Source organism: Bufo gargarizans, chromosome 6, assembly GCF_014858855.1.
Source record: "Bufo gargarizans isolate SCDJY-AF-19 chromosome 6, ASM1485885v1, whole genome shotgun sequence".
Taxonomy (NCBI): Eukaryota; Metazoa; Chordata; class Amphibia; order Anura; family Bufonidae; genus Bufo; species Bufo gargarizans.
In genome coordinates, this window is record NC_058085.1 from 205,896,015 (window position 1) to 205,908,358 (window position 12,344).

Sequence of the window (12,344 nt, forward strand, 5' to 3'; positions counted from 1 at the left end):
AGCACAGAGCAGCTCCAGTGACCCTTGTTTCTCCAGAAGAGAGGTAGGAGATATCCGTGTACCCAGCTACACACAAATGACTTTCGATTCTCCAAGAAAGAGGTAAAAAACTACTAACCCTGAATAACAGTGAGGGGCAAGTGAGTGATACTTGGAAATAATAGCAAGTAATATCAATCACACTATATATATATATATATATATATATATATATATATATACCATTCATTGTATCTAACAAAATTGCACTTTAGTAGAAAATAACTCCATGAGGACACCTACCATCCCTTTGACCTTTTAACCATTGCCATCTTTTTTAACCATTTAACCACTATTTACAAACCGGATTCCCAAAAAGTTGGGACACTATACAAATCGTGAATAAAAACTGAATGCAATGATGTGGAGGTGCCAACTTCTAATATTTTATTCAGAATAGAACATAAATCACGGAACAAAAGTTGAATCAGAATTTCATGGTGTCAACAAATCCCCAAAAAGTTGGGACAAGGCCATTTTCACCACTGTGTGGCATCTCCCCTTCTTCTTACAACACTCAACAGACGTCTGGGGACCGAGGAGACCAGTTTCTCAAGTTTAGAAATAGGAATGCTCTCCCATTCTTGTCTAATACAGGCCTCTAACTGTTCAATCGTCTTGGGCCTTCTTTGTTGCACCTTCCTCTTTGTGATGCGCCAAATGTTCTCTATAGGTGAAAGATCTGGACTGCAGACTGGCCATTTCAGTACCCGGATCCTTCTCCTACGCAGCCATGATGTTATGATTGATGCAGAATGTGGTCTGGCATTATCTTGTTGAAAAATGCAGGGTCTTCCCTGAAAGAGATGACGTCTGGATGGGAGCATATGTTGTTCTAGAACCTGAATATATTTTTCTGCATTGATGGTGCCTTTCCAGACATGCAAGCTGCCCATGCCACACGCACTCATGCAACCCCATACCATCAGAGATGCAGGCTTCTGAACTGAGCGTTGATAACAACTTGGGTTGTCCTTGTCCTCTTTGTTCCGGATGACATGGCGTCCCAGATTTCCAAAAAGAACTTCGAATCATGACTCGTCTGACCACAGAACAGTCTTCCATTTTGCCACACTCCATTTTAAATGATCCTTGGCCTAGTGAAAACGCCTGAGCTTGTGGATCTTGCTTAGAAATGGCTTCTTCTTTGCACTGTAGAGTTTCAGCTGGCAACGGAGGATGGCACGGTGGATTGTGTTCACTGACAATGGTTTCTGGAAGTATTCCTGAGCCCATTCTGTGATTTCCTTTACAGTAGCATTCCTGTTTGTGATGCAGTGTGGTTTAAGGGCCCGGAGATCACGGGCATCCAGTATGGTTTTACGGCCTTGACCCTTACGCACAGAGATTGTTCCAGATTCTCTGAATCTTCGGATGATGTTATGCACAGTTGATGATGATAAATGCAAAGTCTTTGCAATTTTTCGCTGGGTAACACCTTTCTGATATTGCTCCACTATCTTTCTGTGCAACATTGTGGGAATTGGTGATCCTCTACCCATCTTGGCTTCTGAGAGACACTGCCACTCTAAGAAGCTCTTTTTATACCCAATCATGTTGCCAATTGACCTAATTAGTGTTAATTGGTCTTCCAGCTCTTCGTTATGCTCAAATTTACTTTTTCCATCCTCTTATTGCTACTTGTCCCAACTTTTTGGGGATTTGTGGACACCGTGAAAATTTTTATCAACGTATTTTTCCTTTAAAATGATACATTTACTCGGATTAAACGTTTGATCTGTCATCTACGTTCTACTACAAATAAAATATTGACATTTGCCATCTCCACATCATTGCATTCAGTTTTTATTCACAATTTGTTCAGTGTCCCAACTTTTTGGGAATCTGGTTTGTATATGGACATTTATGAACATTTATGAACTATTTGTTTACTCCTTGGACAACCACCTGGAACAGTACCCTTTTAATTGTTATTTAGAAGGACATATACTTTGATGTAACCATATGACTATATCTATATGTATCTTTTCATATATATTAATATCCATCTCTGTTCCATATTTTTTCTTTCTACTTTTTTTATCCACTCTGTCATCCTCCTTGAATTTTTGAGATCGGTATCTTATTGATTTTACCTTTATATATACTTAAAATATTTTTAACCCGTCGCCTGTGGGTGGTTAGAGATAATGAATGTCTGCCATCTTCTATTTTCAATTTTAACCACTTTCTATTGATTGGGTGTAATCAATCAGGACAAGCGCACCAAACCCATATTAACGGACGGGTGAGCCTCTATATTATCTACTCTACATAACCTCGGCTTCTAGAAATGGCGTGAGTGGGGAAAGGTTGCATATCGTGATGCAAAGGACCATTGTATATGGTGTATTTCTGTTTCATAAATGACCCCCAATGTTTACAAATATAATCCTTAAAGGAAGTCTGTCATTTTCACTAATATCATTAAGAGCACTGCCCCATAGAAGATGGCAAACATATTCCAAACATACTTGTGTGCAGTCTGTGTCTTTATCCTATGTCTAGGCTTAGCATTTTTATTCTAATGAAAAATGGCTCCCAAGAGCCCAGCTGGGGGCGGACTTTACTTTTGGCACTTGGAACAGCAAAGTCCACCCAGCTGGGCACTTGAGAGACGTTTTTCAGTACACACAGGTATGTTTGGAATGCGTTTGCAATCTTCTGTGAGGCAATGCTGTTAGTTACAGTATATTAGTGAAAATGACGTGGCAGGCTCCATTTAATCCTTCCTATTTGCAACTGTTTATCTGTAATGTACCCTAAAATACACCACTATTTTCCTACAGAGGTGATCTTTCTCACTTTCTTCTCTTGCATAGGGCAAGAATTCTCAGTGCACAGCACTAAAATTCCTATAAGCACTTATTCGTCAGTGCTCCATTATCAAACAGCAGTTGTTCTCCTAAGCAGAGCAGCACAGTTCAGACATTTACTCTACGCAGCGCAGGATCAGAAGACAGAGACCTACATCAATTAATAGGCTTTGGGGGCATTTTCCAGAGTGCTTTCAATAAACACAAGGGTACATACAGTTACCAAAAATGCAATCGCTGGGATAACCCGTTGGATCTCACATACTACTTTGCCTCTTTTATGCCAGCCATACACACTGGTTTATAATGGGGATTTGCGATATGAGAAATAAATATCAAACAATTCTGATTGGTTGGATATGGATCGGTGTTAGCATACACCTAACAAACACTGTTTCTATAATTTATCTACTACAGTACTATAGCCTATTATCTGTCTAGTTACTGAACAGTATTTACATCTACAGGTCTAACTTACTACAATCCAGTAATAATAGTAGAAGACTCAGTACTGTTATTTTGGAAAACAAATTGACTAACATTTCCCTGCAAGTACGAGATGAAACTAAGGCACTGGTAAAAAATATTTCTACTCATTAGAACAGAAATAAAAAGGAGAACACTTCCTTTCTATATGGATTCTGCCTAGGTTCAATAGGTTTGAATCCATTTCTTTGCAAACTGCAATATGGTACAGACCATGCAAACTGCACTCTAAGATTTAAAGGCTAGGTACACCTTTGGGGGAAATTTAGTTTTCTTTATAAAAAAAATGTTGCACCACTGCCTTTATGCAGTCTTGAGTTTATCTAGCAACAGGATGTGAATTTTCACTCTGTTCTGTCTGGATCCTTATCTGTGATCTTTGACCTTATAAACACTCATTATAGCTCAATTCTTATCTTACTGATAAAAATGTGGCTATGGGTACTTTCACACTAGCGGCAGAACGGATCCAACAGGCTGTTCACCCTGTCGGATCCGTCCCCAATGACGGCAGTTCGCGGTGAGAGGCCGCCGGACTAAAAAGTCGGACATGCAGTACTTTTAGTCTGGCGGCCTTTCGCCATGCACTGCCGTGCTGCGTCGGAGCTCCCCCCCCCCATCCCCGTCCCCATTATAGTCAATGGAGTGGCAGTCCGGCGAAATAGCGGCAGGACGGATCCGACAGGGTGAACAGCCTGTCGGATCCGTCCTGCCGCTAGTGTGAAAGTAGCCTAAAGGTGCATGTACAAGGCCCGAGAATTGGGAACAATCTGGCCATGTAAATGTGCTGCTGCTGATCACACGATGAACGAATGAAACGCCCGTACATCAGGTGATCCTGACGTTCATGCAAGCACCACCGATTGGCTTCTGGGCAGCAGATTATGTTGTCTAAACAGTGATATGCTGCTCAGAAACCATGATTATGTATAAGGACAAGAGATCACAATAGCAGTGAAGCAGATCGCTGCATGTAAATGTAGCGGTTTCAATCACTGAACAGACAGCCAACTGTCGGGACGGAACGTTTCTTTCCCGACAATCGGCCCGTGTAAATCCAGCTTTAAATAAAGTGTTTATCACCTTTTAGTAATTTAGAGAAAAGGTTTATTAGATGACTGGCACAAAGTGAAAGTGAAAAGTACCATTCACACAGAAAGAAAAACAGTTAACAATTTGTGACAGAAAGGCTCAATATTATTAATAAAGACAAATCCCCCCAAAAAATTTTAGCCCAAAATGAGTAAAAAGCTATCTTAAAAAAATTGCCCCAGAAGGTGTACATAGCGTTTAAAGTAGCACTCCCACAAAAAGTTTTCTATGACCTGTTAGAAAGGTGCATTATGTAATCTGTAGTGAAGGTAATCATCTTACCAGTGTCTGTATTGGTGAGCTATAACCTCTCTTCTGATCCATAGCTGTGTCATGTGACCAACTCTCTGATCTTCAACTGACAAAGGACAGGAAGTCAGTAACTTCTCTAATCATTCCTATGACACTGACATTGAAGATTCCTTGCCACACATAAGTTGTGTTATTTGGAAAGTCTGAGTGTTGGTCACATGACACAGCTAAGAAGCAGAAGAGAGGGGATAAAACACAAACAGGTTTCATGCCCAGGAACAGATCTAATCAGAAATCAACTATGGGGGACGTTTATTAAGTCCTTCTGTGCTGTTGGAGGATGTGTTAAAGTTATGTACAGGCGCAGACCTCTACTTAAAGGGGTTCTCCGGGAATTAAGAAAATGAAAATACTTAAATATTACTTTATAATAAATACATTTCCAAAAACCTTTCATTGTTTATAATGGCTCATGTTGTCTAGGGAACAATCATTAAGGGAAATAAAATGACTGTCATCCTATTAGTGCACACATAAACACTAATCAGCAGTACAAGTTACTTCACATCACTGAGCTAAATAGCTGTTCAATCTCTGCTCTACCTGTCAGGGGTTATGATCCTGTATACAGATGACAAGATCTTCAGTTGAATCTCTGTAGGAATGGAGTTCACGATGAGACATGAAGTACAAACAGGACAGACTGTGGGCTGTGGTAATGGAGACTGCATATAATAGCTGCTGCTCATGATCCCCACCCTCCCCTCTGTACTTAATATCTCCTCATGAACTCCATTCTTACAGAAATTAAACTAAAGATCTTATCAGCTGTATACTGACAAACAGAGCAGAGAGGAGGATGAGACAGCTCTTTAGCTCAGTGTCTTGAAGTAACTTGTTCTGCTGTGAGATTGTGTGCACTAATAGGACGGTAGCCATTTTATTTCTCCTGATGATTGCTCCCTAGACAAAACGAGCCATTATAACTAATGAAAGGTATTTGGGAATATATTTCATTATTTTCATTTTCTTAATTCCCGGAGAACCCCTTTAACTTTAGCGCTCCCTACAGCAGGCTGTGCAACACCAGCTTCCTTGCTCGACTTTATTTAAGCCATTTTGATGATGAATGAGCCAAGCCTACCTGAACCCCTGCCCATGCCACATCCCCCTTTATCTCCATGAGTGGGGAAAAATTGCAGATTTTACAGCAAAATTGAGTGCAGCAAAATCTGCGACTTAAATATGCCACTCTTGTGGTGTAAATCTGTTAATAAATTTCCCCCTATGGATTTAATAACTGAAAACCAAATACTAATACATATGCTTTTATTGTAGTCTGCTGTTAGTTTTAGATGACAGATTTTTTTTCTATTCCATTTTCTGTAGATTAAGGGACAGTCATTTTGCCTGAGCCTTAGAGTGACACAGTGCTCTCAGCAAGCTCTATTGTTGTGAGCATCACTTATAGTCAGTGGTTGATCATTGTGCAATTTATATACAGTGGACATATCAACATGGCACATTATGACTTGGCAATATTTGCCCACTCTTCTTTGCAAAAACACTCCAATCTGTCAGATTGAGAGGACATCTCCTGTGCACAGCCCTCTTCAGATCACCCCACAGATTTTCAATCGGATTTAGGTCTGGGCTCTGGCTGGGCCATTCCAAAACTTTAATCTTTTTCTGGTGAAGCCATTTCTTTGTTGATTTTGATGTATGCTTTGGGTTGTTGTCATGCTGAAAGATTCATGTTCAGCTTTCTAGCAGAAGCCTGAGGTTTTGTGCCACTATTGACTGGTATTAGGAACTGTTCATAATTCCCTCTAGCTTAACTAAGGCCCCAGTTCCAGCTGAAGAAAAACAGCCCCAAAGCATGATGCTGCCACCACCATACTTCACTGTGGGTATGGTGTTCTTTTGGTGATGCGCAGTGTTTTTGCGCCAAACATATCTTTTGGAATTATGGCCAAAAAGTTCAACCTTGGTTTCATCAGACCATTACACCTTTTCCCACATGTTTTTGGGAGACTTCAGATGTGTTTTTGCAAAATGTAGCCTGGCTTGGATGTTTTTCTTCGTAAGTCTTGCCACTCTATACGGGAGATTGTTGTCACTACACAGCCAGTAGTTGCCACATATTCCTGCAGCTCCTTTTATTAATTTTGCTGTAGGCCTCTTGGTAGCCTCCCAGACCAGTTTTCTTCTCGTCTTTTTTTATCAATTTTGGAGGGACGTGCCATATTCTCTCCACTTGATGATGACTGTCTTCACTGTGTTCCATGGTACATCTAATGCCTTGGAAATTCTTTTGAACCCTTCTCCTGACTGATACCTTTTAACAATGAGATCCCTCTAATGCTTTGGAAGCTCTCTGTGAACCATGGCTTTTGCTGTGGGATGAAACTAAGAAAATTTCAGGAAAGACCAACTAGAGCAGCTGAACTTTATTTGGGGTTAATCAGAGGCACTTGAAAAGATGGCAGGTGTATGTTGACTCCTATTTAACATGATTTTGAATCTGATTGCTTCATTCTGAACACAGCTACATCCCCAGTTATAAGAGGGTGTGCATACTTAAGTAACCATATTATTATTTTTTTTTTCTTCCCTCCACCTAAAATATTTTAGTTTGTTTTTCAATTGAGTGGTACAGTTTATAGGTCACTTTAACCCCTTAGGGACGCATGACGTACCGGTACGGCATGTTTCCCGAGTCCTTAAATCGCGATTCCGGTGCCGCGGGGATTAATCGGAACAGGATGCCGGCTGAAATCATTCAGCTGACATCCTGTAACAATGCAGGGGGGGGGGGGGGGGGTCATTTGACCCCCCCCCCCTTGTATCGCTGATCGCAGGAAACCGCAGGTCAATTCAGACCTGCAGTTTTCAGCGTTTCCGGTCCATTCGGGTCTCCGGTGACCCGATGAACCGGAAAAAGACTGATCAGTGGCGTGATTACACACCACCAATCACAGTCCGTGCATTTGGAGAGGCGGTGCTGGCCGTGGTGCTGATGCCTGCTGTCCAGGGTGCTGATTGGTGCAGGGGAGAGAGGCGCGAGATTCAAACTTCCTGCGCTCCTCTCTCCCCTCCTCTTCCTGTTCTGCACGAGCACCCAGCAGCACCGTCCAGCACCAGCTCCTGCGTCCCCCTAATCGCCATCCAGAGGCACCGTTAGGCAGGGAAAGAAGGGAAAAGTTAGTTAGGGGGGGAAAAAAAAAAAAAAGCACTTTTATTCAAAACTTTCTTTGTTTCAGCTTTGTTTCATGTGTACGAGGGGGGAGATTCCCGTATTCAACTCCCAGAATGTCCCCCCACTCTGGGTGTTAGCGGGAAACTCGTATGGGACCTTATGTACCCACTGCTGGATAAGGGTTACCACTTGTACGTGGATAACTTTTATACCAGCATTCCCTTGTTCAGGTCCCTTGCCACCAGATCCACGTTCGCTTGTGGGACTGTGCAGAAAATTCAACGCGGCCTCCCTGCCCACCCCCTCCAGGTACCTATCCCCAGGGGTGAGACCCGTGCACTTACCAGTGGAAACCTGTTGCTGGTCAGGTATAAGGACAAGAGGGATGTCCTTATGCTGTCCACAATCCACGGTAACAGCACCACCCCCATCTCTGTGCAAGGTATCACGGCAACGGTCCTCTAGCCCGATTGTATCGTCGACTACAATCGGTATATGGGAGGAGTTGATCTCTCTGATCAAGTCTTCAAGCCATATGCCATGCGCAAAACCCGGGCATGGTACAAAAAAGTTGCGGTCTACTTGGTACAGGTTGCCATGTACAACTCTTTTGTACTATCCCGAAGCGCTGGCAGCACAGGGACATTCCTCCAATTCTATGAGGCAGTCCTCAAAGACCTGATGTTTTCGGACCGGGAAAGAGCAGGCCGGAGTACCTCGGGAACTGGAGGCGCCCGGATCATCCCTGGCCAACACTTTCCAGGTGTGGTCCCCCATACTGGAAAGAAGGGACGAACCCAAAAAAGATGCAGAGTGTGTCACAAGTCACAAGATCAAAAGGGGGATACAGAAGGACACCACCACTCAGTGTGACACTTGCCCCGATCATCCGGGTCTCTGCGTTATCGATTGCTTCAGGGAGTATCCCACTTCCATGGAGTACTAAATTTGTATAATCCCCAACAGTCCACTAGAGAACATAAAAAACTATGGCTCTCAGACTTTGGAGACACGGAAACAATTTTTTTTCCCCTAAAAAATATTAGTTTTAGTGCAGGCATCCTCAAACTGCGGCCCTCCAGATGTTGTAAAACTACAGCCATCAGCAGGGCATGGTGGGAATTGTAGTTTTACAACATCTGGAGGGCCACAGTTTTAGGATGCCTGCTTAGTGTCTCCAAAGCCTGAGAGCCATACATATTGGGCATCGTCGCGTGCACAAAAATCGTCTCTATAAAAATAACACTTACCCCCCCCCCCCTCGATGGACAGCGTAAAAAAAAAAAAAAGTGGAAAAAAAATCTATTTTTTTGTCACCTAACATCAGAAAAAGTGTAATAGTGAGCGATCAAAATGTCATCTGCATCCCCAATTAGTGCCTATAAAGCCGCCATCTCATCCCGCAAAAAATGAGCCCCTACATTAGATAGTCGCCCAACAAAAATAAAATAAAAAAACCTGTAGCTCCCATGCTATGGAGATACTAAAATATTTTTGGGGGTTCCTAAAATGATAATACAGTGTAAAATCCAAATAAAATATAAAATATAGACATATTAGGTATCACCGCGTCCGTAAGAATCTGCCCTATAAAAATAACATTTGACGAAACCCCTCGGATGAACAACGTTAAAAATATAAAATAAAAACGGTGCCAAAACACCCATTTTTGGGCAAAATTTCCATTTGAATCCTTTTTTCTGGTAATAAAGCAAGGGTTATCAGCCAAACAAAACGAAATATTTATTGCCCTGATTCTGTAGTTTGCAGAAACACCCCATATGTGGTCGTAAATGGCTATATAGCCACACGGCAGGGCATAGAACGAAGGAAACTCCATATGGTTTCTGGAAGGCAGATTTTGATGTCCCATTAGAAGCCCCCCTGATGTAGCCTAGACTAGAAACTCCAAAAAAGTGACCCCATCTAAGAAACTTCACCCCTCAAGGTATTCAAAAGTTACTTTACAAACTATGTTAACCCTTTAGGTGTTCCACAAAACTAAATAGAGAATGTAGAAACAATTTTAGAATTTACATTTTTTGTTACCTTGCCTCAAAAAAGTGTAATATAGAGCAACCAAAAATCCTATTTACCCCTAAAATAGTCCCAAAACAACAACCACCTTATCCCGTAGTTTCCTAGATGGGGTCACTTTTATGGAGTTTATACTCTAGGGGTGCATCAGGGGGCTTGAAAGGGTACATGGTGTAAATAAACCAGTCTAGCAAAATCTGCCTTCCAAATACCATATGGCGTGGCCCTTCTTCTATGTCCTGCCGTTTTATCCAAATAGCAGTTTACGACCACATATGGGGTGTTTCTGCAAACTACAGAATCAGGGCAACCCATTTTGAGTTTTGTTTGGCTCTTAACCCATTTTTTCCAGTAATAAAGTAAGGGAAAATTTTCCAAAAAATTGAAATTTCTAAATTGTTTCTCCATCTGCCATAACTCTTGTAACACCTAAAGGGTTAACAAAGTTTGTAAGACCAGTTTTGAATTCCTTGAGGGGTGTACTTTCTTAGATGGAGTCACTTTTTTGAAATTTCTATTCTAGGGGTGCAACGGGGGCTTCAAATGGGACATGGTATAAACAAAACCAGTCCTGCAAAATCTGCTTTGCAAAACCCATATGGTGTTCCCCTCCTATGTCCTCCCGTTTGGCCAAACAGTAGTTTACGACCACACATGGGGTGTTTCTGCAAACTACAGAATCAGGGCAACCCATATTGAGTTTTGTTTGGCAGTTAACCCTTGTTTTATTCCTGGAAAAAATTGGTTATTTTGGAAAATTTGCAAAAAAAACACGAAATTCTTAAATTTTATGTCCATTTGCCATGAAGTCTTGTGGAAGACCTAAAGGGTTAACAACGTTTGTAAAAACAGTTTTGAATACCTTGAGGGGTGTAGTTTCTAGAATAGGGTCATTTTTGGGAGATTTCTATTATCTAAGCCTCACAAAGTGACTTCAAACCTGAACTGGTCCATAAAAAGGATTTTTGGGAAATTTCAAAATTTGCTTCTAAACCTTGTAACATCCCCAAAAAATTTAATATTCCCAAAATGCTACAAACATGAAGTAGACATATGGGGAATGTAATGTCATCATAATTTTAGGGGGTATTACTATGTATTACAGAAGTAGAGAAACTGAAACTTTGAAATTTGCAAATTTTTCAAAATTTTGGGTAAATATGGTATTTTTTTATGGGAAAAAAATTGACTTTTTTGACCCAATTTCAGCAGTACAATATGTGACGAAGAAACAATCTCAGAACGTCCTAGGTAAGTCAAAGCATTTTAAAGTTATCAGCACTTAAAGTCTGGTCAGATTTGCAAAAAATGGCCAAGTCCTTAAGGTGAAATAGGGCTGAGTCCTTAAGGGGTTAAAGGTGGAAAAAGTTCTGAAATGATTTATCTTTGTCTCATTTTTTTACAGTACCGAAATATAACATTTTAAAAGGGGTGTGTAGACTTTTTATATCCACTGTATAGGAGATAACCTTCATTGTACTCCTGCCTCAGTTCTCTACAGAACAGGGAGTCTCAGTCTATTATTAGGTTATGTTCACACATATTGCAAATCTGACATATATTTTACTACAAGATTCTTGACATAAAGCTAAGGTTTAAAGTAGAACTACCACAAAATGTTTTATTCTCTGACCTGCTAGAAAGGTACATGATGTAATCTGTAGTGAAGGTAATCTCACCAGTGACAGTGACTCTCTTCTCATTTTAGCTGTGTCATGTGACCAACTCTCTGATCTCCGACACTGACATTGAGGCTCCTATAGGAATATAGAGAGAAACTGACTTCCTGTCCACACATAAGATGCTGTGTCATTTGGAGAGTCTGATTCCTGGTCACATGACACAGTTGAGAAGCATTAGGGAGGTATAAGATTACATCACTACAGATTACATCATGTACCTTTCTAGCAGGTCAGAGAACACAATTTTTTGCGGGAGTTCTATTTTAAACTTGATTCCTTTAAGGCAGGCATGTCCAAAGTGCGGCCCTCCAGCTGTTGAAAAACTACAACTCCCAGCATGCCTGGATAGCTTACAGATATTAGGGCATGCTGGGAGTTGTAGTTTTGCAACAGCTGGAGGGCCGCACTTTGGACATGCCTGCTTAAGGTTTGCACAGATCTGCATGAGGATTCACCATTCAATGGGACAAATTCTTTCTGCAACTGTGTCATAAACAGTGCCATAAACCTGGAAGATTTCTGTTGCATGTGATGTGGACTTTGACACTGAATCGTCTTTTTTTCTAAACTTTAACATAAAACCTTGATTTAAACAATAGATCATTTTCTAATTACACATTCCCTTTAACACGCTATGCGTTTAATCTAAGAATCCCAGCTATTTACAGTTTCCATAAATCAATTAAAGGGATTGACCCATCTTAGCCTTTCAAGGCAGATGGGAATATCCCAGCATTGTAA

At 41.1% G+C, this 12,344-nt stretch overlaps 1 protein-coding gene across 2 annotated transcripts in view; it reads right to left on the bottom strand.

Moving 5' to 3' along the window:
• Positions 1-12,344, bottom strand: part of KAT6B (lysine acetyltransferase 6B) — a 258,661-nt gene that overhangs the window by 93,709 nt on the left and 152,608 nt on the right. The gene's annotated exons all lie outside the window — the stretch shown is intronic.